Raw genomic sequence first — 27,089 nt, 5'->3', positions numbered from 1 at the left:
GAGTAGGCTCGTGGGCGTGCCTAGCGCAAGCATGGACGCCTGGCCAATCCTAGCGCTTGGACGCCTGGCCAATCCTAGCGCTTGGACGCCTGGCCAATCCTAGCGCTTGGACGCCTGGCCAATCCTAGCGCTTGGACGCCTGGCCAATCCTAGTGCTTGAGTGCTACACAAGGCGTGTCTTGCCCAGAAAAGCAGTGGGTTTCATAATAACGCTACCTGCAGTGGAGGGAAGCTGTTCTGCACCGCAGAGGATTGCGCATGCGCTCTGAATCGCTTGTGTCGTGGGATATTCGTAAGATTATCCACGAAAAATTGGGCATAACTTTTCGTACGATATCACACGAACCGTTTCATGAGAATACGTTGAATACAGCCAGTGAATAGTTTCAAAACGTGACTGAGGGAGAGAAAGTAAGTCCCAGGCACATCACTGGCATTGCTCTCCTTTCTAAAGCATGTCCACAAGCCTTTGAGACATTCTTCCTCACCTAAGCTCTGGAAGTCAGGGGTTTTCAGTTCTTCAGTATCCTGTCAATAGGTGGCAGTAATGTCAGCCATCTTGTCACCACAAGACATAACGTATTACCCAACTTCCAGAAATTCACACAATTCTCTAAACTGTGCTGTCCTGCTAGCCGAGATGCTGAAATGGCTATAGATCTCAAGTATATTGTGAACATCGATGTCCGAGAATGTCCTTTTGAGCCAGTTTTAGTTTTTGAAACACACTGTTGTGTTTGGGATGTGTGGCATGTCTGGCATTTGGCATGTCTGGCATTGTCTGCAGACACTTTGTTCAACTCCAGGCCAGCTGTGTCCAGTTTGGAATGTAGCTGGTTGGTTATAGCTTCTGGCATTTCATTGCATTCACTGTAAAAGTTGAGCAGAACATTCTGCACTCCCTTTTCAACATTGAAATATCGGAGAACCATCGGAAAGCACTTCGTTGCACCCTTGTTGATGCGTCAGCCGCAACAGAAAAACGCAGATAGTTTTCTTTAATGTAGTCTACGCTCCTCTTGACTGAGTACGGGGCTATTGCATCTGCGCATGGTACTTTTACCTTGGTTTTTGCACAGTTCATACCTTTAGCAGCTGATGAGTGCTCATGTAATTCCCTGTCCAGTTTTGCACTGCAATCCACTATCCTGCAGGACTGGTGATGTTTCACCGTATGGTAGACTACGCACAGCTCGGCAGTGGATATCTTGTCACCAGTCGGAGTTGACGAAGGAGTAAAAAATCAAACACGGAGTGATTTACCAGCACAATGGATGTAGGTTTTGTTGAGATATAACACCAGTGTATTTGTATGACTATGTGCTACTGTGTACTATTATTTTGTTAACGACTTTGTTTGTCCACAAGTGGGCGGTGTTGCGCTTGCATGCGTGGATTGATTACGTCACTGAGACGCTGTTCATTTTCTTCTTCTCCCAAAACGACCGAATAAACGAAGGCTGCATTTTTCCCTCCAGCAGAAGTTCGGTAGTCAGTACGATTCTTTATAACGGTTTAATAATCCACTTCATCTGCGCAGAGATAGACATAAAGTATTAGTCTAGTCTTCTAACAGGTTATGGGCCCAGATAACGTTGGATTATTTAGTAGCTTGATAAAAGAAGTACACAAAGTGTGATAACCTCGGATGGCGGGATGCGCGCAGGTTAGCACGGAGTAGCAAGTTAGCAAGTGTGAAGCTAGTTAGCATCGAGAGAGGCTATCGGGAAGCTAACGGAACGTTAAGCTAAGCTAACGCTACCTAGGGAGATGGAGCGAAAGAAGAGCAGGTGGCCCACATTCAACGGACAGGCCGATGAGTATGAACTGTGGGAAGAGCGAATGCTCTGTTGCATGCGTGGTGTGGGGCTGAAAACCACCATTCTTACCGAGCCCGTGAGACCTTTGACAGTGGAAGAGCAGGCCCTAGACGAGGAGCGGAACGCGGACGCCTACTGCGCATTGGCGCCTTTATTGGACAACACAAGCTTGGGACTGATCTTCAGAGAAACGAAGAACAGAGGTAGAGAGACTCTACGGGTGTTGCGGGAACATAACATTGGTAAGGGCAGACCCCGGATTGTCACTCTGTATGTAACATTGACTGGGCTAAAGAAAGCTGATAATGAGACGATAACCGAATACATTATCCGAGCTGAACAAATCATTACGGCTCTCAAAGGGGCGGGAGAAGCACCGAGTGAGGGACTAATGATGGCCATGGTGATGAGGGGGTTACCTGAGAGATATAAGCCATTCACTCTAATGGTGACACATGGCGACAGTGAGTTGACATTGGGACAATTTAAGGCCAAATTGAGAAACTTTGAGGCGGCAGAAGATGTAGCTAATGCTACAGCATCGGACGAGACGTCCGAGAGGGTGATGAAGGCCCACGCAGCGCCTAAGAAAAAGCCAGTGAAACGCTGTGAGGGAGATGATGAACAAACGGTGTGCTGGCTATGCGGTGACAAAGGCCATCGGAAAACGGACTGTTCACCCAGCGTGTGGTGCAGTTTCTGCCGGGTCAAGGGTCACACGGACAAAGTGTGCAAGAAGAAGGACCGCGCTGATGGAGCCAGGTGTGCACGCGAGCAAGGTGGTGGCGGCGGTGGTGGTCACGGAGCAGGTCGAGGTCAGGGACCGGGGAATGCTGCGAAAGAAGAGGACTACATCTTCAGAGTGCAGGCTGGAGAGACCAGCTCAGCAGGACCAGGACGACGGCAACAGTTCAAACCAGGATTGATTGTGGACTGTGGGGCTTCTTCCCACATAGTCAATGATAAGAAGAAGTTCAAGAGCTTTGACAGCTCGTTCGAGCCAGAGAAACACTGCATGGAGCTGGCGGACGGTAAGCGCACCTTTGGTGTGGTGCAGGGGAGATGCTACGGTATGTCCGCTCGACAGTGAGGGGCGACGGTGTAGAGTGACACTGCGGAACGCACTATATATTCCATCGTACCCCCAAGAGCTCTTCTCTGTGAAGTCTGCGACAGCACACGGAGCCAGTGTGTTCTTCGAAGAGGGCAGAGGTGCCCTGATGTCACCGGATGGTACCAGGTTTGACATTTTTGTACAGGGGAAAATGTACTATTTGCAAACTGAATGTGTTGTTGAAAAGTGCCATGTGAGCCATGATATAGAAACTTGGCATGAGATAGTGGGCCACTGCAACTATGACGATATCATAAAGCTACAGGATATCACTGATGTTATGCATATAAAGGGTAAAGTGTGTAAACCTGACAAAGAGTGTGCAGTATGCATAGAAGGGAAGTTTACCCAAAACAGGAACAGGAAATCTACAGACAAAGCCAAGACACCACTGGAGTTGGTAAACACTGATTTAGCCGGTCCTGTGGCAAACGAGTCCATTAATGGTTTCAGGTACATGCAACCATTTACAGATGTGTGCACAGGGGCTGTGTGTGTTTATTTCTTAAAAACAAAGAGTGACACAGTGCAAGCGACCGAGAAATTCCTGGCAGATGTAGCTCCCTATGGGACAGTGAAATGCATAAGGTCAGATAATGGAACTGAGTTTACAGGCAAGGAGTTTCAAACCCTGTTGAGACGGAACAAAATAAGACATGAGACGTCCTGCCCATACTCTCCCCATCAAAATGGCGTTGCAGAGAGAGAAGGACGCACACTATTCGAGATGGCAAGGTGTATGCTAATAGATAGTGGTCTACCAAAGAGCCTCTGGCATTATGCCGTACAGGAGGCAGCCCACACCAGAAACAGATGCTTCAACAAGCACACAGGCACTACGCCATACACGGCAATGACAGGAAAAAAGTGCAACATGGCTAGAATGCAAAAGTTCGGGACAGAATGCTATGCTTACCAGCAGGACAGGGAAAGTTAGATTCTAGATGTGAGAGGGGGCGTTTTGTAGGACACGACAAGAACAGCCCGGCCAACCTAGTCTACTACCCTGACCAAGAGAAAGTACAGAAACACAGACTAGTTAAATTTATACACAAGGCAACTAGTGAAAATTATACTCAGACACCAGGTCTGCACCCAGAAGACTGGGTAAGAGAGAGAAAGTCTGTTGAGACAGCTGCAACTCAGCCTAGAGTACAGAAAAATGTACAGACTGACGGTACACAGTCAGCACCCGAGGATGATGACGAGGAGCACCCAAGGGTGACATCACAAGCCTCAGCCAGTGGGAGGTACCCCCAAAGGGAACGCAACCCTCCGAGATACCTGATTGACTATAGTCAGGGCGACAGTGATGACAGCTCACTCACTACTATAGATTATGCATACAGGGCAGTGTGCGGTGTCCCTCTGACCTTTAAAGAGGCCATGGAATCGCCAGAATCAGAAAAGTGGTCCAGGGCAATGGACGAGGAAATGGAGTCTCTAAGAGACAACAAAACATTCACCCTTATGAAATTGCCAGAGGGCAAGAAAACAGTGGGAGGAAGGTGGGTATATTCGATAAAGACAGATATAGACGGACACGACAAGTACAAGGCTAGATTTGTAGCAAAGGGATATAGCCAGAGAGCTGGGGTGGATTATGGGGAGACATTTTCGCCAACAGCCAACCTAACAAGTGTTTGAGTGCTTCTACAGAAGGCGGCTCAGTATGACTTGATTTTACACCAGATGGATGTAATGACGAAGCCCGCATCCAAGGTAAAACTGAAGACATTTGCTAAGGCAATGTTTGGTGTGTGAAATGTGAGTGGTATGGGTTATACCAAGTTTTTTTTTTATTTTGTTCTATGAATATGAAAAGGTATACAGTAAGCTCATGATTCATAAGTGGGAGTGTTGAGATATAACACCAGTGTATTTGTATGACTATGTGTTACTGTGTACTATTATTTTGTTTACGACTTTGTTTGTCCACAAGTGGGCGGTGTTGTGCTTGCATGCGTGGATTGATTACGTCACTGAGACGCTGTTCATTTTCTTCTTCTCCCAAAACGACCGAATAAACGAAGGCTGCATTTTTTCCCTCCAGCAGAAGTTCGGTAGTCAGTACGATTCTTTATAACGGTTTAATAATCCACTTCATCTGCGCAGAGATAGACATAAAGTATTAGTCTAGTCTTCTAACAGGTTTTATGTTCGTCTGTAGTAGCATGCCGATCCCTTTCCTTTACTGCTCACATCAACGTCGGCTTGGCAAAGCCTGTTAAAATCCATGAAATTCATCCTTGGCACTTTTCGTAACGAATGTAATGTAATGATCACGGATAAGTAAACTCGCTAGCCCTTGGCCAACGGGTCGGACCCTTTAGTCGACTGGTTATCGTAGTCGCCCGTGATGCAGTAGAGCCGAGGTTGCGTCCCGGCTGTGGCTACATTCTTCTGACACAAATGTAGCGAATTCGGGGGTGGTGGGTAACCCGGAACCGCCGCAGCTTGGACGCAAACCCGGGTGTCTTGCACCACGGGCGACAACGTTAACCACTCCACTAAAGGCTCTGATCCGTTAGCCAAAGGCTAGCGAGTCTAGTTATCCGTGGTCGCTACGGTATGTTCTTTAAACCACTCAGGGTTGTATGCAGGTTTTCGTCGCGGCATTTTGACTGACTTAACTAAGTAAAGTGGGCGAGATAAGTTAAATGATCAGCTGGTACCAACGTAAGCGACACTGTTACTACACTTCATGTTTGGCGATTGGCGAGTGTTTACACATTAAGCCAGTGAAATACAGGATCGTTGATTGACAGGTACATCGGCCAATAACCTGCAACATGATAATATTGATCTTTAAAATAACCGCCATCGTAGCTACGCACGTTCAGAGCGCCCGCACGTACCATCAGCCAATAAAAACGCAGACTTCTTTCACAGTAGCCAATAAGACGCAGTGTAACAAAGCGCGCTCTAGCATTTACCAGCGCGTACGACCTTTATTCAGTATAATCGAAAGGAGCAGAAATGATAATAATAATAATAATAACGATGATGAGGATGATGATAATAGGCGTCCGTCCAGACTTTGCGCAGGACAGAGAGCAGAAAAACCGGATTGTCCGTGCTAAAGCCAGACACATGGCCACCCTAGTTATTGCCTGAGAGGAATATGTTGCAGCTTGATGTGCAGCAGTCAGCTGAAGACCCACTGCTCGGTTTGACTCATTGTCAAATACTGCTTAAGTTATAAAATATACCGTAATTTTCATTTAGAAGGGGTATTTGTAATGAGCTTTAACCAACTGTCATTAACTAAAATGTGAACGCTAACAACTGGTTCTATAAGAGTCAAGTTGAAAAGCTTTGGGTTCTTCTGTTTTAGCTATGTTCCCTTTTTTAAAGTCACACTATGACGAATATTCACGAATAAGCATTACATTATTTTCTATTGAATATTTGATGAGATGCTACAAGATAAAATCCACCCATTAGCAAATCATTTCCCTCTATAATGTTTCCTGTTTTCATCACTGCCAGACTTTCTTGTTATGCTTAACAGGTATTTTTCCTTTTATCAAAATCTTGTCAGTACACGAGTGATGCGTTTTACAGATCAGTGAATAACATCCCTCTGGGAATTTCACCTGAAACGTAAAATAAGGCTTGGTGTAAGTGTTGTTGTGGTGCATGACACAATGGTAGATAGACTCCACAGCCTTCACAAGAAACCAGAAGGATAAGATTTAAGGAAGGACAACAGACAAAAACGAAGGTGATACGAGGATGAATAAAAACAACGTAAATATTGGTGCCACCTTCACACACTGGAGGCAAAGTGCAGCCAGACGTCTGAATGGACGCAGACATGACTGTTTTTGACTGAAGAGGTACAGTAATAATACAGTATTGTAAACTACTAATAAGACACGTTAGTCCCTAGCTAACGGGTCTGACCCTTTAGCCGAGCGGTTGGTGACGTCGCCTTGTGGTGCAGTACACCCCGTATCGAATCCCGCACCGGGCAAGAAAATAACCGGTTACATTGGTGGGATTCGATACGGGGTGTGCTGCACCGCAAGGCGACATCACTAACCGCTCGGCCAGAGGGCCAGACCCGTTAGCTAAGGGCTAACGTGTCTTATTACAAGTTTACAGTCGTCACCCTCCCCGGAAGCGCGCCCTCGCGCTTTGTTATTCCCGCGCTCCGAAGAGACTTCTGAGGATCTGCACACTTCCGGATCCCACCGGCGCCACCAATGTAACCGGTTATTTTCTTGCCCGGTGCGGGATTCGATACGGCGTATACTGCACCACAAGGCGACATCACTAACCGCTCGGCTAAACAGTCCGACCCGTTAGCTAGGGGCTAACGTGCCTTATTAGTAGTTTACAGTATGTTAGCCATTTTTTTTTGTCTGATTGTAGTCAGGAAGCTAAGTGTATATTTGCGGTAGCATGATTATTCCTGCAAAGCTGAACATTTACAGTGAATAGCACCTACAGTGATCACTCACATCTTTGCAGGCCAATATGATTATCAGCATATTCTGTCCATCGCATAAAACAAACTTAAGGTGGGTTTGTTTATTGCCATCTTACTGACATGTGCACCCATATTGAATAAACATGACTTAAAGAAACAGACAATGTATCTGTTTTACAGACAGCAGTCTACTGTCCACTATTGTACTGTAACAAAATATCCGCTGCTTCAAACGCATTGAACAGCAATTAAAGTATAGACCACAAGTTACCGTTACATTGCTTAACATTGTCTAGATTACATTTTGATAACAGTAGACCACGCCTATATAAATGGAGGTAAGCCATGACACTTTCTGTTGATGTTTGAGGGAGAGTTTCACATTTTTAGAACAGCACCGACTCCATTCAATGTAAGAGAACATTTTAACTTTAGATTTACTGCAACTGGTTTTAGAATAGTTTTTTTTAATTCACTCTGTTAGATACATTATTTTACCAAGAGCAACAATGTGGCAACAACATGGCTAAGTAAGAAAATTACTAGGTAAGTAAGTAACAATATTGCTGGCAAGAGCAACAATATGGCTAAGTTGCTAGCATATCAATGTTTGTGGACTTTTTAAACACTGCTTAAACAGAAAACTGTGTATGAATATTGGGCAGGCTGAGTTTTACATCATCACTTGTAGTCCAGGATAATAAATCACATTGCTTCCTTGTATTAGAATTGATCAGAGTATTAGAACTTGAAATATCAGAATTATAATTATAATTAGTAATTTAATGGGCAACTACTGTGCCATTATTTAGCCAAGAAACATCAGTGTTTGCTCAATAAATACTAATTCAACTCATTTCTAACTGTAGTGAGCCTGCTGTTTTGAGATTTTATTCGAGAATTTTATCTTAGCATGTGTTACAGATGATAAATACAGGACAAACATTACTTGGCTAAAGACATGTGGGTCCGATGTTGTTTTCCACAGTACATTTCGTCCTTTCCTTTCAAACAGTTATCCATCTCTCAAAGGCGTAAATCCATCCATCCATATATCCAAACCGCTTATCCTGCTCTCAGGCTCGCGGGATGCTGGAGCCTGTTAGTCCATGGGCCAAGACCCAAAATATGACATACCGGTACCATCTGGGTGGGTAAATTCTAGTTGTGATTTTTTATACCTATATATCCGTTTCGATATGACAGACATCTCAGACTGGTAGCTTTTTAGTGGTTGTCGCCTCATGAAGTAAACCACCCCTGAAAGTACACTGCATTTTTGCCACTGGTGCATATCCTGGTTTAGGCTCATGGTCAAGACACTTTTCAGTGGTTTATAATATTGTGTTTGGTATCATTTTAAAGGGTGCTTTCTAAGCTTTCATTCAAGCCCACTGATGAAGCTCTCTGATAAACATATAGGTCACTAAAGCTCTCCAAACTTCAAAAACACATTTTTTTTCTATAATTTTCGCCTAAACTATACATTTTATTTAAGCCCTGTGGTATCAGGGAACATCAGAGACACAAAAGACAAAAACTGGAATACTCACAGGACTCCAAGGATTCAGGAAATGTATACCATACCCATACTATTTCACTGTTAGATGTGATTTCAGGCCTAAAATAAGAGGGATGACTTTGGCCAAAATCTCTCGGAGTCATTATTCCATGCAGGCCAGACCAGACCAACTGAGTGGGTGAAGCCTTAGGCTACCTAAACTTTTTTTTTCTTTTCCCAAGGGGTAAATATAAGTAATTTTTTTCAAAAGTCTATTTTATAGACATTTATAGACCTTCGATATTATAAAATTTCCATTGAAGCAGCTTTTCATAATTATTGGACATTTTATTTTACTATACCTGTAAGGAGATTTTGCTGTATTTGTTGTTTTCACCAATATAATTTCTAAATAAAATATGTAATTGACAGTAATTACACAGTATTAATAGTAGTACTATTAATAATAGTAATATAGTAGCTGTCTCCACTTTGTAATAAAACACAAACACTTTTAAGGGTTTGTCAGATTCCATGTCTCTGCATAGCATGTGAGTCTAGTAGTGACTGATGATGACTGATGGGACCATCAGCTGTGACAGATGCCTTGCCCTTGTAAGCAATTTCACTCAACAGTTGGAATAAGTTAATATGTTAAAAAAGTAACCAGAGCACTGTCTCAAGTGAATTAACTTTTCCCTATCCAAAATCATTATCCCTAGCTAGCTAGATCTATTTACAGGTTAATGTTATGTTACCATGAGTCAGCAAACTAGATTAGCTCAAGTCAAAGGAGAGAAGTATCAGTCCCAAAGCACTGATGCTGCCCATCAATAATTCTGGACAAAGAATGGGGCCACCAATCACCCCAAGTCTAGATGCTGGCACTACCACACAGATCCAGACTGCAAAGGAAAAAATCTTGTCTGGGTGCTTGCCCTAATGTCTGCCCCAGAAGCTCAGACAGTGAGCAGCTGGACTGGATTTAACATCCATGTCCGCAATGATGTCACGGTGATAAAGGACACTGTGAGCTACCTGCCAACAATAAATGCTCCTGCTACAGAGTTGTCTACGGTGTACAAAATACTTAACCAGACAGTAGGCATCATGGAGTCCCTGCAGTTAAAGACAATCATCTGTGTGTTTGACAAAGCACTCTATGCCAAAGCAACCGAAATTGTGTGGAAACATGACAAGTTCAACAACACTGTTATCAGGATGGGTGTGTTCTACACCATTTGCAATCTTCTTTCCATTCTGGGGAAATGTTTTAAAGATGCAGGGTTGAGGGACCTCTGTGTGGAATCTGGTGTCATTGCTGAGGGGTCAGTAGCTGGTGTGATGGAAGGCAGACAGTACAACAGAGCTGTTAGGCTACACAAGCTTGTTTATGAAACACTGATGCGGCTTGCCTTGAAAGGCTTTCTTCTGTGGCTTAAAGACCAACATCCAACAGAGGTTTGCCACCTTGGAAGAAGCCCTGAGAAGCATCGACAACTTCCATTGTGACATCCGTCAGGCAACACTCAAACAACTTCTTGAGAATGTTTCAATCAACCGCACCATGGAACTGTTCCAGGTCTACCTAGACTCCCTCCGGACGCAGCATGGTCCGTCAGCCTTTTGGATGTCATACCTTGATATGACAGAGATTATGTTGGGCCTGATTCGAGCTTCCAGAGAAGGCAACTGGGATAATCCCTTGGTGTTTTGCTTATGACAAGCTCAACTACGCTCGCTACCTGTCCTACTACTATGCCAAGATGACGCAACTGCCTGTGGAACACCCTGAAGTGCATGTCCACTTTCTGCAGGGAGGCTTCTCTGTCCAAATTTTTAGCCAAAATCCTTTTGGGTGAATTCCTGTTGATCAGACCATCGAGGAAACAGTAAACAAGGACACGCAAACACCTGGAAAAACAAAAGGCTTCAGCCTCAAGCCTGGAGTTGTCTCCAAGTACTACTTAACATCAAAGTAACGCAGTGCCTACCTGAGGCAGCTGAGGGAGATGGTGGGTCGAGGCGATTCTCAGCTCAACCACCCGGACTTACAACTGCCCCGGATCAAAAGAGATGAGGCTGATGTACAGTCTATTGTTGATATCCTGGAAAACTGCTGGGTGAATCCGCTGAGTCCAGGCCAATATGAGTTTGTCAGCTTGTCAAGTGCCACTGTTGCCCGCCAGATGTGGCCAATGACCTGCTTGAGGCCCGAAAGATAGGAGAGGAAGCATATCAAGCCTTCAAACATGAACGTCTTGAGACAACACCACCAATTACACAGTTCCATGACAAGATGAAGAAAAGAAGAAGCTGAAAACATTCTCAGAGATTCAAAAGAAACCACGCAGCAAAGGGCAAGCCAAGGAAGTAGTTCTTAAGGCAGATAGGAATCTGTTTGGCCACATGGTTCTGGTGGCCCAGAGCCGAGAGCTACATATGAGTCATGTGTTAGCTCATCCCCTGGGACCACTGCCATGGGCCCTAGCTAATGGGGATGGATCTCTCCGCAAGACTAACAAGGCAGCTCTCGCCAGAGAGTCGGAAAAGAGTGTTGCCTCAGCAGATGTCATTCCAGCAACAACTATCATCGATGGAATGAGCTTGGTGAAAAGATGAAAGGGAATGACAAGACATTTGCACAGCTGGCAGAATCAACACTGGCTAGGGTCCTAAATGAAGATGCCAAGAGTGAACGCATTGATGTGGTCTTTGATGTTTACAAGGGCATGTCAATCAAAGATACAGAAAGGGTAAACAGAGGTGCAGACTTGGGGATCCAGTTCAGGAGTATGGTTTCTGGCCAAAACATCCAGCAGTGGAGAAAACTACTCTGCAGTGCAGCTAGCAAACCCAGTCTAATCAAGTTCTTGGTTGGAGAATGGAAAGCACCCAAGCACAGACAAAAGCTAAAAGACAAGACCTTTTATGTTACCTGTGAAGAGGTCTCCTTCAAAATCAGCAAGAACAAGTGGGAGGAAGTAACACAGCTCAAATCCTCTCAGGAGGAGGCTGACCCCCGCATGCTATTGCATGCTCGTCACGCAGCAGAGTCTGGCTACAAGGCTGTGATCATCACAGTGGATGACACAGATGTTCTGGTGCTGACTCTAGGTTTGAGAAAAGACATCACATGCCAAGTATACCAAAAAATGTGTCACACAGAGCCGGACAAGGTTCATGAACATCACCAAACTCTGCCAATCACTTGGCGATCGTGTTGCTGGTGCCTTGATTGGTATGCATGCATTCACTGGCTGCGACACTGTTAGTGCATTTGCAGGACGTGGGAAAGTGAGCACCCTCAAACCAGTGGCGCCCCCAGAAAATTGTCATAGGGGTGGCCAGATCGCGCCAGTGAAAATCATAGGGTGACACACCAAATCGGTCCGTGAGAGCGGGGGGGGGGGGGTGCTGCTGGATGTCATCGGTAAGAGCGGGGGGGGGGGTGCTGGATGAAATGCGTGCGAGCGGGGGGGGCGCCATTTAAGAGAGAACATACATTTCAAATAATTTTCAATACAGCTTAATTTATTGTAAAAACTTAGCTGAACAAAATAAATTATATAAATAATAATGAATAAATAAAAAACAAATAACAGGGTCTATACAAAGTTTAGCAATGGCTAATAAGCACCATATAGTAAGAACAAGAAGCAGGAGTGAAATATGGAGGACTAAACTTCAGAGTCTAGGAGCAGCACCGGAATCAGGTTTGTGTTTACCCGTTGTAATCGTCATGTTGGTGCAGTTTTACAGTCTCTCATGTGACTCCTATGAACCTCCTCGTAAACAAACACATCATGCTCTGTGAGCATCCAGGACACTTTTTAATTTGACATACACTAAATGATGACAAAATTCGGTTGTACACTGAACAAGACCAGTGAAACCGGCTATCAGCCCAACCCTAACTCTTTCCACAGCATTCTTTCTAAAACAGCTTAATGCGTCTGTTGCTATGTCTTGGCAAAAACCTCTACAAAATCATCAAGATTAAGGCTCTCTGCTCTTTTACACTCAATACTCCCAAGTTACAAACACCCAAGTTACTCAGTCGTTCATCTCATGGTGTTTCTCAAGTGAGTCTTCATGAACTTGAGGACAGAAAAACTGCGCTCACACGATGCAGTGCTCACAGGTAATGCCAGTGCTATTTTGCAAAGTTTAAACAGTGTGTTAAATACCTCACTATATGGCTCCAGGAAGACTGTGAGCTCCATCAAATTGTTTGGGCCCTCCAAGCCACTACTTTTCTTCCTCTCAAGAATTATTTTCAGCTGAGGTAACTCGTATTCAAGATCCTCAGTGTTGGAGTTGTACAGTGAGGCAAATGCATGCACTGTATTTTTATCACAACATGTGGGACTGCATGGGTTCAAGGCATGTATGCCGTCCATTAGAACACAGTTATCTTTTGAAAATCTCCTCTTTACCTCAGACAGACGCACATCAACAACAGGAATGAACGTTCCTTTAGGAAATGACTCCTTGTCTGTGTTGCCCCGTTTTTGAGCTATTGGAGTGGTCATATAAAAACCTTCAATATGTCTTGGTGTGACCTGACGGCCTGGAGATCGAGCACCTACACTACCGTTCAAAAGTTTGGGATCACCCAAACAATTTCGTGTTTTCCATGAAAAGTCACACTTATTCACCACCATATGTTGTGAAATGAATAGAAAATAGAGTCAAGACATTGACAAGGTTAGAAATAATGATTTGTATTTGAAATAAGATTTTTCTTACATCAAACTTTGCTTTCGTCAAAGAATCCTCCATTTGCAGCAATTACAGCATTGCAGACCTTTGGCATTCTAGCTGTTAATTTGTTGAGGTAATCTGGAGAAATTGCACCCCACACTTCCAGAAGCAGCTCCCACAAGTTGGATTGGTTGGATGGGCACTTCTTTGAGCAGATCGAGTTTCTGGAGCATCACATTTGTGGGGTCAATTAAACGCTCAAAATGGCCAGAAAAAGAGAACTTTCATCTGAAACTCGACAGTCTATTCTTGTTCTTAGAAATGAAGGCTATTCCATGCGAGAAATTGCTAAGAAATTGAAGATTTCCTACACCGGTGTGTACTACTCCCTTCAGAGGACAGCACAAACAGGCTCTAACAGATACTATTTAATGAAGATGCCAGTTGGGGACCTGTGAGGCGTCTGTTTCTCAAACTAGAGACTCTAATGTACTTATCTTCTTGCTCAGTTGTGCAACGCGGCCTCCCACTTCTTTTTCTACTCTGGTTAGAGCCTGTTTGTGCTGTCCTCTGAAGGGAGTAGTACACACCGGTGTAGGAAATCTTCAATTTCTTAGCAATTTCTCGCATGGAATAGCCTTCATTTCTAAGAACAGGAATAGACTGTCGAGTTTCAGATGAAAGTTCTCTTTTTCTGGCCATTTTGAGCGTTTAATTGACCCCACAAATGTGATGCTCCAGAAACTCAATCTGCTCAAAGAAGTGCCCATCCAACCAATCCAACTTGTGGGAGCTGCTTCTGGAAGCGTGGGGTGCAATTTCTCCAGATTACCTCAACAAATTAACAGCTAGAATGCCAAAGGTCTGCAATGCTGTAATTGCTGCAAATGGAGGATTCTTTGACGAAAGCAAAGTTTGATGTAAAAAAAATCTTATTTCAAATACAAATCATTATTTCTAACCTTGTCAATGTCTTGACTCTATTTTCTATTCATTTCACAACATATGGTGGTGAATAAGTGTGACTTTTCATGGAAAACACGAAATTGTTTGGGTGATCCCAAACTTTTGAACGGTAGTGTATGTTGCATTCCTCTGCAAGAGTCACAGTTTTCTCTCAAATCTCATCAAAGAGAGCTCCCTCTCTAAGACTGCTCAATGTGTCAACAAGAGACTCCCCAAGAGTAATAGCTGTCCCCAAATTGAGTTGAGGGGATTGTAGAGCAAATCTTAGCTCACCAAAAATTTGGGTGAATGATACAAGAAGGCCAACAAACTTCAGATCTATTTGGGCTAATAAACCTCTTGCCTCTCCAGCCCTGTCACCATTTCTGTCATTGGATATTTCTTTCAGTAGCTGTATGATGGCTGACAGTCTGTCCCTCACTGCCTTGCAAGAGTTGTATCTACATGCCCACCGTGTCTCTATCAGCCTTTGCAACTCTCTTGGGGCTGTCCCCGGAAACATCTCCCCCTGTACCTCTAGCCACCTTTGGTGCACATATGACCCTGACCCAAACACATAGAGTTTCTGCAGAAGAGAAAAGAAACAGTAGCCTTCAGGAATGATTTTCACAGTGTCAGCTAATACTAAATTCAAGCAATGTGCATTGCAGTGAATGTAGAATGCTAAAGGCGCCTCTGCTTTAATGCGGGCCTGCACACCACTGTTTTTTACCACTCATCACTGAGGCACCGTCATAAGCTTGCCCAACCAGGTGGTTTTTATAATCAAGGCCATACTTTTGCAGTACTTGTATGATTTTTTGTGCAAGTGCTGCTGCATCAAGACCTGCTCAGCCGCTTCAAATGTTAGGAAACTGTCACGTACTTCTCCTTCATAATAGTACCTAATTACAAAGGACATCTGTTCCTTCTTGCTTATGTCTTTGGTTTCATCAACTAAAATGCTGAAAGCGTCAGTTTGGGAAACCTCACTTATTATAGAGGTGCGGACCATTTCTGCCAGGCAGTCCATTATCTCATTCTGCATGCTATGGCTAAGGTAGGTTGCATTTCGTTGGACCGTTATTTTTGTTTTCACACGATTATCGTGTTTAGCTGAAAGTTCCATGACGGGCAGGAAATTACCTTTGCTCTCACATTCTGTTTGAGTATGGCCTCGTTGTGCAATATTTTGTGTCGCTGTGAGAGGCAGGGTCTCACCAATAGCTTTTATATACTCTCTATTTTCCCTCACTGTTTTTGATATTCTGCATTTGATGTGGCTGAAAGAGAGCCGTGGCTTGCAGTTGTCTTTCCATATTCTGCCCAAGCTAACATCGCATTAACATGCAGTTCCGATTTAGCATGGCTTGAAAATCCCCCATCTTTGTACATGGCCTTCCTCCAGTTACAAAACCCGTCTATAGAGGTAAACGCAGAGTCCCCTGAAGAGGGAAGACTGAAATGCCGGCAGGCATAGCAGAAGGCTGAATCTTTTTGTTGAGAGTATTCAAGCCATTTATAAGAAGAATACCACTCTTTATTAAAGCACCGTCTTCGGTCTCCCTGAACAGTCCTGGGGAACACCTTGAGCTGTGGCTGTTTTGGCCCCTCTGCTCTTGACTGAGACAGATCTTGGATACAAGAGGTAAAATCAATTAAAGTAATGAGAACAGCAATAAGATAAATACAAATACTGACAGTATTAAGTGTTCTCCGCAGTAATTACAGTTGTAATACTCGCCTATACAACCTTCTATTCAAGCTATTCTTCAGCCTCAACAACTACTGATAAAGGTTAATCATAAAGATTTTATATATTGCCATGAAACTTCCTCACTCACTCCAAGCATACGGTAATCACAGATTTGTTAAATGATTTCACCACGTAGCCATCCATGTTATTATCATGGCCACACCCAGATAATGTCACCTGTTGGTGCAGGGACAGGTTGGATGGCTGCTCCAGCTCTGGCTGAACTACTCTCTGCTCTCTCGGCTGATGTTGCTCCCTCTTCCTCGCTTTCATGCATAGGATCTGCAGAGATGTTGGCGTGTTCTGACTCTGTGCCTGTGTCATGCTGCCTTCCTGCCCCTGCCTCGACTACATGGTCCTCCTCCTCCTCCTCCCCACTGCTGTTAGGAAACTGATCCTCCGTCGACTGATTCTTTTTTGTGCTTACTTTTTAGGAAAGCAAGATGTAATTGATGATGCTGATGGTGACTTTCTCTTCGTTATCTGCAAATTGGCATGACAGCACACCGCGGTGGGCACACACCGACTATGCCACCGTGTGCTAACGGAACTCTCAGCTGTCTGACAATAAAGCCATGATAACCTGAAGTCCGACATTTAGAAACGAAGCTGGGAGAATTAGCATAAAGCTACTTAGCGGTTCGCTGTTCCCACTGTCCGCTCCGCCAGCGGGCGGTAGTCAGCCTGCCCGACACCGTGTCTTGTTCCAGCGGATACAAGATTCTGCCAACAGAGGAGCCGAAAGGAAATTAGGGTCAGAATTAGTGAGGCAACCGAGTTAATGATTAAAGTTTGCAAAATGTGACTTCTTTGCAATCTAATTAAACTCACGGCGAGTGATGCGACGTTCAAAAACCGCACCGTTTCTTCTTCTGCTGCCTTCCTCTGACTTTACGGCCTTTCGGCACATTATCGCCGCCACAGGTTGGAGGTCGGAATTGCCGCTCCTCATAGAACCGGCGCCCCAGTCAGTAGAAATTGGTGGGCAGCAGGGGTGTGTATTTATTTTACTCTGATTTAACTGATTTATTTAGTTACTCATGCTTTATTCATTTATTCATTGAGTTAGGAATTTATGTATTGATTGAAGATGACTGTATGGTTAGTACGAACTGAGTGGGATTTATTAAAGGGACGGGGCGGTGGAGGATAGGGGGTTCTCTGGGGGTGGCAGTGGGGTGGCCAGCAATTTTCCAGTGGTGGCCACGGCCCCCCCGGCTCCCCCTTGGGGGCGCCACTGCCTCAATCAGATGAAGTCAGACAGGACATACCAAGAAGCCTTCCTTGAACTTGGCCGTGCTCGGGATGTGTCTAATCACCTCTTCAAGAAGCTGTAAGACATCACGGCCGCGTGTATGTGCCCTCCACACACATTACAGAGGCCAACGTGCTTCGGTACCAACTTTTCTGCACCAAACATGGGAAGGTAGAGTCTAGTCAGCTTCCACCATGTATTCTCTTCGTGCCAACTGTCAGGCTGCAATCTGGAAACGGTCTCTTCAAGCCCAGCCACCCTAACCAAGCCCCAAGGACCATGGATGGACCACAGACGATGAGGGGCAGCTTGAGATCCAGTGGATGCGTGGTTCTCCAGCACCAGATGCTGTCTTGCAGCTGCTGTCCTGCAAGTGTGTGAGGTCGTGCCAACTACCAGAGTGCACATGCCTCAACAACGGCCTGAAGTGCACAAACCTGTGTAAATTACAAACTTTTTCCAACCAACGCAGTGAGGAAGAGCCTCTTGCACAGCTGACGGACTCAGATGTGGATGACAGTGATGTTGATGATGTTGAACTGTAGTCACAGATGGCATGGTGTCTCAGGAAGGGTGGATTACATTGTCTTAATGTTGTTCTGAGAGACTGGACACATTTTGAATACAGTTATTCATATATGTACATCTTAACAAATTAAACTACTTTTGACAAACATTACCTGGCATACTTCCCTCACATACCTGTGGAAACAAATATAGTCATATATCGTACTTGCCTACCTTACCTACCTTTTATAGCCTACCAGTGAAAACAACGTAGTTATACACTTACCTACCTTACTTACCTTTTATAGCCTACCTGTGGAAACAACATGGTTATACACTTACCTACCTTTCTTACCTTTTATAGCCTACCTGTGGAAACAACATAGTTATACACTTACCTACCTTTCTTACCTTTTATAGCCTACCTGTGGAAACAACATGGTTATACACTTACCTACCTTTCTTACCTTTTGTAGCCTACCTGTGGAAACAACATGGTTGTAAACTTACTACCTTACTTACCTTTTATAGCCTACCTGTGGAAACGACATGGTTATACACTTACCTACCTTACTTACCTTTTATAGCCTACCTGTGGAAACAACATGGTCATACACTTACCTACCTTTCTTACCTTTTATAGCCTACCTGTGGAAACGACATGGTTATACACTTACCTACCTTTCTTACCTTTTATAGCCTACCTGTGGAAACGACATGGTTATACACTTGCCTACCTTACTTACCTTTTATAGCCTACCTGTGGAAACAACATGGTTATACACTTACCTACCTTTCTTACCTTTTATAGCCTACCTGTGGAAACGACATGGTTATACACTTGCCTACCTTACTTACCTTTTATAGCCTACCTGTGGAAACAACATGGTTATACACTTACCTACCTTTCTTACCTTTTATAGCCTACCTGTGGAAACAACATGGTTATACACTTACCTACCTTACTTACTTTTTGTAGCCTACCTGTGGAAACGACATGGTTATACACTTACCTACCTTTCTTACCTTTTATAGCCTAGCTGTGGGAACAACATGGTTATACACTTACCTACCTTTCTTACCTTGTATAGCCTACCTGTGGAAACGACATGGTTATACACTTACCTACCTTACTTACTTTTTGTAGCCTACCTGTGGAAACGACATGGTTATACACTTACCTACCTTTCTTACCTTTTATAGCCTACCTGTGGAAACAACATAGTTATACACTTACCTACCTTTCTTACCTTTTATAGCCTACCTGTGGGAACAACATAGTTATACACTTACCTACCTTTCTTACCTTTTATAGCCTACCCGTGGAAACAACATGGTTGTAAACTTACTACCTTACTTACCTTTTGTAGCCTACCAGTGAAAACAACGTAGTTATACACTTACCTACCTTTCTTACCTTTTATAGCCTACCTGTGGAAACGACATGGTTATACACTTACCTACCTTACTTACCTTTTATAGCCTACCTGTGGAAACAACATGGTTATACACTTACCTACCTTACTTACCTTTTATAGCCTACCTGTGGAAACGACATGGTTATACACTTACCTACCTTTCTTACCTTTTATAGCCTACCTGTGGAAACGACATGGTTATACACTTATCTACCTTACTTACTTTTTGTAGCCTACCTGTGGAACGACATGGTTATACACTTACCTACCTTTCTTACCTTTTGTAGCCTACTTGTGGAAACAACATGGTTGTAAACTTACTACCTTTCTTACCTTTTATAGCCTACCTGTGGAAACAACATGGTTATACACTTACCTACCTTACTTACCTGCTATAGGTGTGGCCAACAATGTTCATACATTTACGCTTACTTGGTAAGGCATACTTAAAGAGCTATGGAAACACAATTTTAATTTACCTAACAAACCTATGAAGACAACTTGAGAAATTTCGGCCAGAGTCATCCCTCTTATTTTAGGCCTGAAATCACATCTAACAATGAAATAGTATGGGTATAGTATACATTTCCTAAATCCTTGGAGTCCTTTGAGTATTCCAGTTTTTGTCTTTTGTGTCTCTGATGTTCCCTGATACCACAGTGCTTAAATAAATTGTGTAGTTTAGGCGAAAATTGTAGAAAAATGTGTGTTTTTGATGGTTTGAAGAGCTCCAGTGACCTATATGTTTGTCAGAGAGCTTCACCAGCGGGCTTGAATGAAAGCTTAGAAAGCACCCTTTAAAATCATAGCTAACACAATATTATGAAACACTGGAAAGTGTCTTGACCATGAGCCTAAACCAGGATATGCAGCTGCAGCAAAAAAGCAGGGGACTTTAGGAGGTGGTTTACTTCATGAGGTGGTAACCACTAAAAAGCTACCATTCTGAGAGGGCTAGCATATCAACACATGAACTAGGGATGTATAGGTATAAAACATCACAGCTAGAATTTGCCCACCCAGATGGTAGCAATATCCGGTCTGGCCCATGGACTATATCCCAGCATTCACTGGGCGGCAGGCGGGGAGACACCCTGGACAGGCCGCCAGTCCATCACAGGACCACACACACACACACACACACACACACACACACACACACACACACACACACATTCACACCTAGGGACAATTAAGTACGGCCGATTGACCTGACCTGCGTCTTTGGATTGTGGGAGGAAACCGGAGCCCCCGGAGGAAACCGACGCAGACAAGGGGAGAATATGCAAGCTCCACACAGAGGACGACCCGGGATGACCCCCAAGATTGGACTACCCCGGGGCTCGAACCCAGAACCTTGTAGAACCTGATAATGTAATAACCCCGATAATGTAATAAAAATCTGCTCTTGAGTCCATTGAAAATGCAATAAAACCTGATAATGTAATAACTTCCTGATAATGTAATAACTTCCTGATAATGTAATAAAGTGCATTTGCATGTCCAACTTTGACCTGTTGGTGGCGCTAGAGCTCTGGAGCTAGAGTTGTCAACACAGTATCACCACTTGAACCCATTAATAGGTGGTCTGCTGTTAAATTATTACAATATTGGGGAATTATTACATTATCAGGACCTGCAAAATGAAGGCTAACCTGATAATGTAATAACGTCCTCTTAATGCAATACTTTATTACATTATCGGCAAAAAGTTTATTACATTATCAGGGTTTATTGCATTTTCAATGGCCTCAAGTGCATTTTTTATTACATTATCAGGGCTATTACATTATCAGGGATTTATTACATTATCAGGTTCTACAAACCTTCTTGCTGTGAGGCGACCGTGCTAACCAATGCGCCACCATGCCGCCTCAAAGCACTAAATGTTCATTGTTAACACGTTCAGAGTTCTCCACCCACCAGGCTGCTCCGACTTTGGCAGCCTCCCACGACTGCTTATGCCATTAAGTCACTAAATGGGACAACAAACCATCAATGGGCACTGTGGTCAAAATGTATTTAAACTGTGGTGCAGTAATCACTCATAGCCAATGAAATCACTAATGAGTAAAAAAGTGACCTGCCCATTGCAGAAGGTTAGATAAGACTAAACTGAGCTAAATTTGTCCATTACTTACTTGGTTTGATTCATAGTGATTTGGTGGAAGCTAATGCCGCTACATTAAGCTTTCTCACATTCATTTACCCTTTCTTAAATCTGTGCCTGTATTTTCTCAGCTCAGAATTAAGCAGTAGTCATTGTGAATAAGATGTGTTGCGAAGGTAACAACAGCGTTTCTTCACAAAAGCGTCATGTTTGTGAGAAGGGCAGCGGATGTGAGGCCTCCGCGGTGCAGCAGGTCTGAGGGACTGTGGCAGGGCAGACCGCTCTCCCCTTTGGACTTTGGTGCAAACAAACTCAAGCAAACTTCAGCCCATGGATGTGTTGTTAAACTGCTGAGCCCTGATAACCTGTATGTTCCCTCATACCTACAGTCACGGTTTAACACGTTTCTGCCCTCGCCGAGGGGTGCACTCCTTCTAAACTGCCCAGAGCTTCATGGGGTTTGAAACAGCATCTGCTGCTTGACAATAAACAAAGTTTAAATTGTTAAAGTACAGCGGTGGATGTGTTGTACTGCCATAAAGGATTGTGATGGGCTAAAGTTTACAGGACTGGAATATAACTGACGATACTTAGATGAATACGTTTAGGTCACAGACACATTATTTGTGCAGTTTTTAATAACTTATCAAGATAAGGGCACGCCCTAATGTGTACTTACATTTCTACCAAACAAACCAGCAAGTTCACTTTATTTATCTATCTATCCATCTATTTTGGATTTCATTCCCCCCTTTTCCCCCCAATTGTACTTGGCTAATCACCCCACTCTACGAGCCGTCCCGGTCTCTGCTCCACCCCCTCTGCTGATCCGGGGAGGGCTGCAGACTACCACATATCTCCTCCCATACATGTGGAGTCACCAGGTGCTTCTTTTCACCTGACGGTGAGGAGTTTCACCAGGGGGGACGTAGCGCGTGGGAAGATCACGCTATTCCCCCCAGTTCCTCCTCCCCCTGAACAGGCACCCCGACCGACCAGAGGAGGCGCTAGTGCAGCAACCAGGACACATGCCCACACCCAGCTTCCCACCCGCAGACACGGCCAACTGTGTCTGTAGGGACGATCGACCAAGCTGGAGGTAACACGGGGGTTCAAACCGCCGATTTGTGGTGCTTTATTCATCTGGTGTCAGCATCCTGTCTCGGTCCTAAAGCAGCAGCTAAACCAGTTCTTCCTGGTGGAACTGCACACATTTACTTTGACGTGGCCCAGTCACAAGCCAAGGACAACGGCAGGGAAGTGACGAGGGTAAAACTATGCTGTGAATGACAGGCAGCCAGCATCACAGTGGAAAGGAGACAACGTTTGGAGGATCAAATGTCTACATTGGGATTTGAACTGTAAATTGATCCCCCCCCCCCACACACACACACTACTGGCTTGTGGTATTGAAATTAAACTCCAGTAAAATTGCGCTCTCTGACCCAGCAATTTCATTATAATTTCATTGTACTATGAATACTTGGCTAATAATTTCTTATGAATATTAATCATGACAATAACCAGGTGATTATGATGAAACCCTTCCATTTGTGAACCACAGTCTCTAAAAAAAACAACCACCAATTTGAAAGCAAAAAAAAAGTTATTTTAATTAAATTAGATTATATTGTATATGCTGATTTAGTGGCTTGGTAGTCACCTTTTGCCTGACAAAAAGAGGGTCCCGGGTTCCACCTGGGCCCTTGTGTGTTGGATGTCAGGATGGATGTGTGTTCACATGGGTTTCCTCCAGCAGTCCACAAGTGCACTGTAGACGAATGGGAGACTGTTAAATGCCCTTATCTATGAAGAGTTTGTGAATTTTTGTACAGATGAGTGCTGTGATGGACTGGTTATCTTTCCAGGGTGTCTTCCTGCCCTCTGCCCAAACCTGCTGGTGTACACTCCTTCCCCCTACTACTACTACTACTACCGTGGATTGGATGAAGCAGGTATAGTCAATAAATGAATTGATCTAATTCGATAAAACTTTCACGAGGTACAATTGGATTGTTGCAGCAGCAGATAAGACAATACAGTCAAGAGACGTACCACAACCTGTCGTTAGGAATAATTACAGGTCGCCATAGTCGCTGCGACGTGACGTCATTGGTGTGTTCTCTTGTTAATAAAGAAGTGAGGTTAAAGCCATGAGCGGGCCGACGAGCTGACCGGATGCCTACAAAGTAGGAAATGGCAAAGCTTGGACCACTAGAACCATTTGACGGCACGCATCCGGCTGAATGGCCCACGTGGCACCGTCGTTTCGGGTGGCGCTGAACCTAAGCAAGCACAGGGAGGGTGGTGCAGGTCAACACGCTTCTCTGTGGCGTAGACTATGCCATAGCGAAAGAGGCAGATGCAATCTACGACTCTGTTGTGTTCGGTGATGCCGTTGGGCGTTCGGACAGCAACACCGGAAGTGCTCGTCCTGAGTTCGATTACGCAACAGTAATGGCTAAATTTAGCGACCATTTTGTGTCTAAGCAAAACGTGAGACATGACAGAGCATGCTTTCACAAGAGGGTGCAGATGGCCGTAGAAACAGCTGAAGCTTTTGTTAGAAGCTTTTACAAGCTGGCACCATAATGTGAGTTCGGAGGAGCTAAATACAAAAAAAAAATAAGGGACACAATTGTTATTGGGTTATCAGATAATGGTGTTTCTCAAACGTTAAAGCTTAAGCCAGGTCTCTCACTTGAAGGGGCTATTTAGATAGCACGCCAGCACAGCAGAAGGTGAGGCTGTGCGTGGCCTGTGCAGGGGACGCTGTGTGACATGGGAGAGAGCAGTTCCATGCTAAAAAGGGCGGCTACAAGGCAGGAGCACAGCGAGTCAAAACACCCTCTTGCCTGTTCTCGCTTGTAAGAGACAACACTAGAATCACATCCCTGCCCAGCCAGGAACAAGAGCTACATAAAGTGCAATAAGATGGGACATTTTGGGCATGAAGCCCACGGATGAGATCAGGCAGGAGTCTCCGTGGACTATGATGTTTGCGGATGACATTGTGATCTGTAGCGAGAGTAGGGTGCAGGTGGAGGAGAGTCTGGACAGGTGGAGGTATGCACTGGAGAGAAGAGGAATGAAAGTCAGTAGGAGCAAGACGGAATACCTATGCGTGAATGAGAGGAAGGACAGTGGAATGAGGATGCAAGGAGTAGAAGTGAAGAAGGTTGGATGAGTTTAAATACTTGGGGTCAACTGTCCAAAATAACGGGAAGTGCAGAAGAGAGGTGAAGAAGAGAGTGCAGGCAGGGTGGAGTGGGTGGAGAAGAGTGTCAGGAGTGATTTGTGACAGAAGGGTACCAGCAAGAGTTAAAGCGAAAGTTTACAAGATGGTAGTGAGACCAGCTATGTTATATGGTTTGGGGACAGTGGCACTGATGAAAAGACAGGAGGAGGAGCTGGAGGTGGCAGAGATGATGATAAGATTTTCATTGGGAGTGATGAAGAAGGACAGGGTTAGGAACGAGTATATTAGAGGGACAGCTCAGGTTGGACGGTTTGGAGACAAAGCAAGAGAGACAAGATTGAGATGGTTTGGACATGTGTGGAGGAGAGATGCTGGGTATACTGGGAGAAGGATGCTGAATATGGAGCTGCCAGGGAAGAGGAGAAGAGGAAGGCCAAAGAGGAGGTTTATGGATGTGGTGAGGGAGGACATGCAGGTGGCTGGTGTGACAGAGGAAGATGCAGAGGACAGGAAGAGATGGAAACGGATGATCTGCTGTGGCGCCCCCTAACGGGAGCAGCTGAAAGTAGTAGAAGTAGTAGGAGCAGTGATAGTAGATGTTGGGCATGAAGCCTGACCCTACAGTGAAAGCCATCGCGCAAATACCAAGTCAAACCAATGTCGATGAGCTTCGTCGGGTCCTTGGTCTCATCAGCTATGTAGGGAGGTTCCTGCCTGACCTCTCCACGAAGCTGCATCTAGTCACTGGCCTGCTCAAGCCACGTCCAGTCAAGTCAATTTTATTTGTATAGCCCGATATCACAAAATGACAAATTCACTCGACAGAGAGAGCGAGAGAGAGAGAGAGAGAGAGAGCGCGAGAGGGTATGGAGTGAAGAACAGCTGTTGGTATCTAATATGTTAAAAATTGTTACGTTTGCTGATGATACAAATTTATTTTGTTCTGGGGAGGACATGAAAGAATTGCTGAAAACAGTAGAGAGGGAATTGAGAAAGCCCAAAAATGGTTTATCAATAAGTCATCACTAAAAGAAAATAAAACGAAGGTGTTCAGTGGATTTAGGGTTAACTGTGAAATAGAAGTGAAGTTAAATGGAGTTGACATTGAAAGAGTATTTGAAACAAACTTCTTGGGATTGATTATAGATCATAAGCTCTACTGGAAGCCACATATAGAAGATATTAAAAGGAAATTACCTAAATCCATTGCTATTCTTTACAAAACAAGGGCTCTGCTGAATAGGAAATGTGCGTGTATATTGTGTTGTTCATTGATAATGTCATAATGTGTTGAGGTTTGGGGAACTGTTTATAAAACAAATGCAGATCCTATAATTAAACATCAGAAAAGAGCTATTAGAGTAATAAATGAAGCTGGTTACCGTGAATCTACTAATCCATCATTTATACAGTCCTGCACCTCAAAATTCTTAGATATTGTGTACTTAAAAACACTGGAAATACTTTTATCGAGCTAGAAGTAAAAGTTTTCCCGGTTGTACATACACATCTGTTTAAACGAAGAGAAGGTAACTATTAAGGCTTACAACTTAGTATAGATTATTCTTTTCTTCCTTGTGTAACAGATATTCTAGGTTAACTTCAGGACTGTTACGACCCTCGGTCTGGAGAGGGTGCACCAATTAGTGTACTGGGTAACAGGGAGGTGAGGGTGAAACACAGTGAGACAAACATATAAATATAATAAAATACATATTTGACACCATGACAGGAGAAGGGAACCGAACGGTGGCCAAAACAATAAACTACTACAGAAGTAGCCCACCCCTGACAGTGCTGAAAAGCACCAAGCCTAAAGACAGAAGGTGGTGGCGCCGCTCCTAACCTAGTGTGTCAAACAGAGGTAAGCTACGTGATGGGCTGTTTGCTCATAGGCACCTTACCTTCATCCCCTTGCCCAAAAGAACTAAACGCTAAACATAACTCAAACTGGTCAACATGCAAACTTAACCGAAAACGGGCCAGACATAACAAATGCAAAGTAGCTACAGAGACCAAGAAATCAACACAAAGTAGCTGCAACCCACAAACTAAACTATCTGGCGGGGAACTGAACACATGTGGGGGTTTAAATGGGAGACTGCGCAGCTGATGGAAACGGGATGATTGGTTGACCGGTTGATTAGGTGATGAGGAGCACCTGGCGGATACCTGAACGTAGAGTCAGAGAGGGTTAGATACAGGAGGCAACACAACACAACACAACTATACGGACACGCCAGTGGCCGTAACACCCCCACCCATAAAAACAAGCCCCTACAGGCTTGCTAACAAAAAAACCAACAAGAACCAAAAAAA

This window comes from Lampris incognitus, chromosome 15, assembly GCF_029633865.1.
Source record: "Lampris incognitus isolate fLamInc1 chromosome 15, fLamInc1.hap2, whole genome shotgun sequence".
Taxonomy (NCBI): domain Eukaryota; kingdom Metazoa; phylum Chordata; class Actinopteri; order Lampriformes; family Lampridae; genus Lampris; species Lampris incognitus.
The sequence above is the reverse complement of the archived record's forward strand: the minus strand, read 5'-3'. Positions refer to the sequence as shown.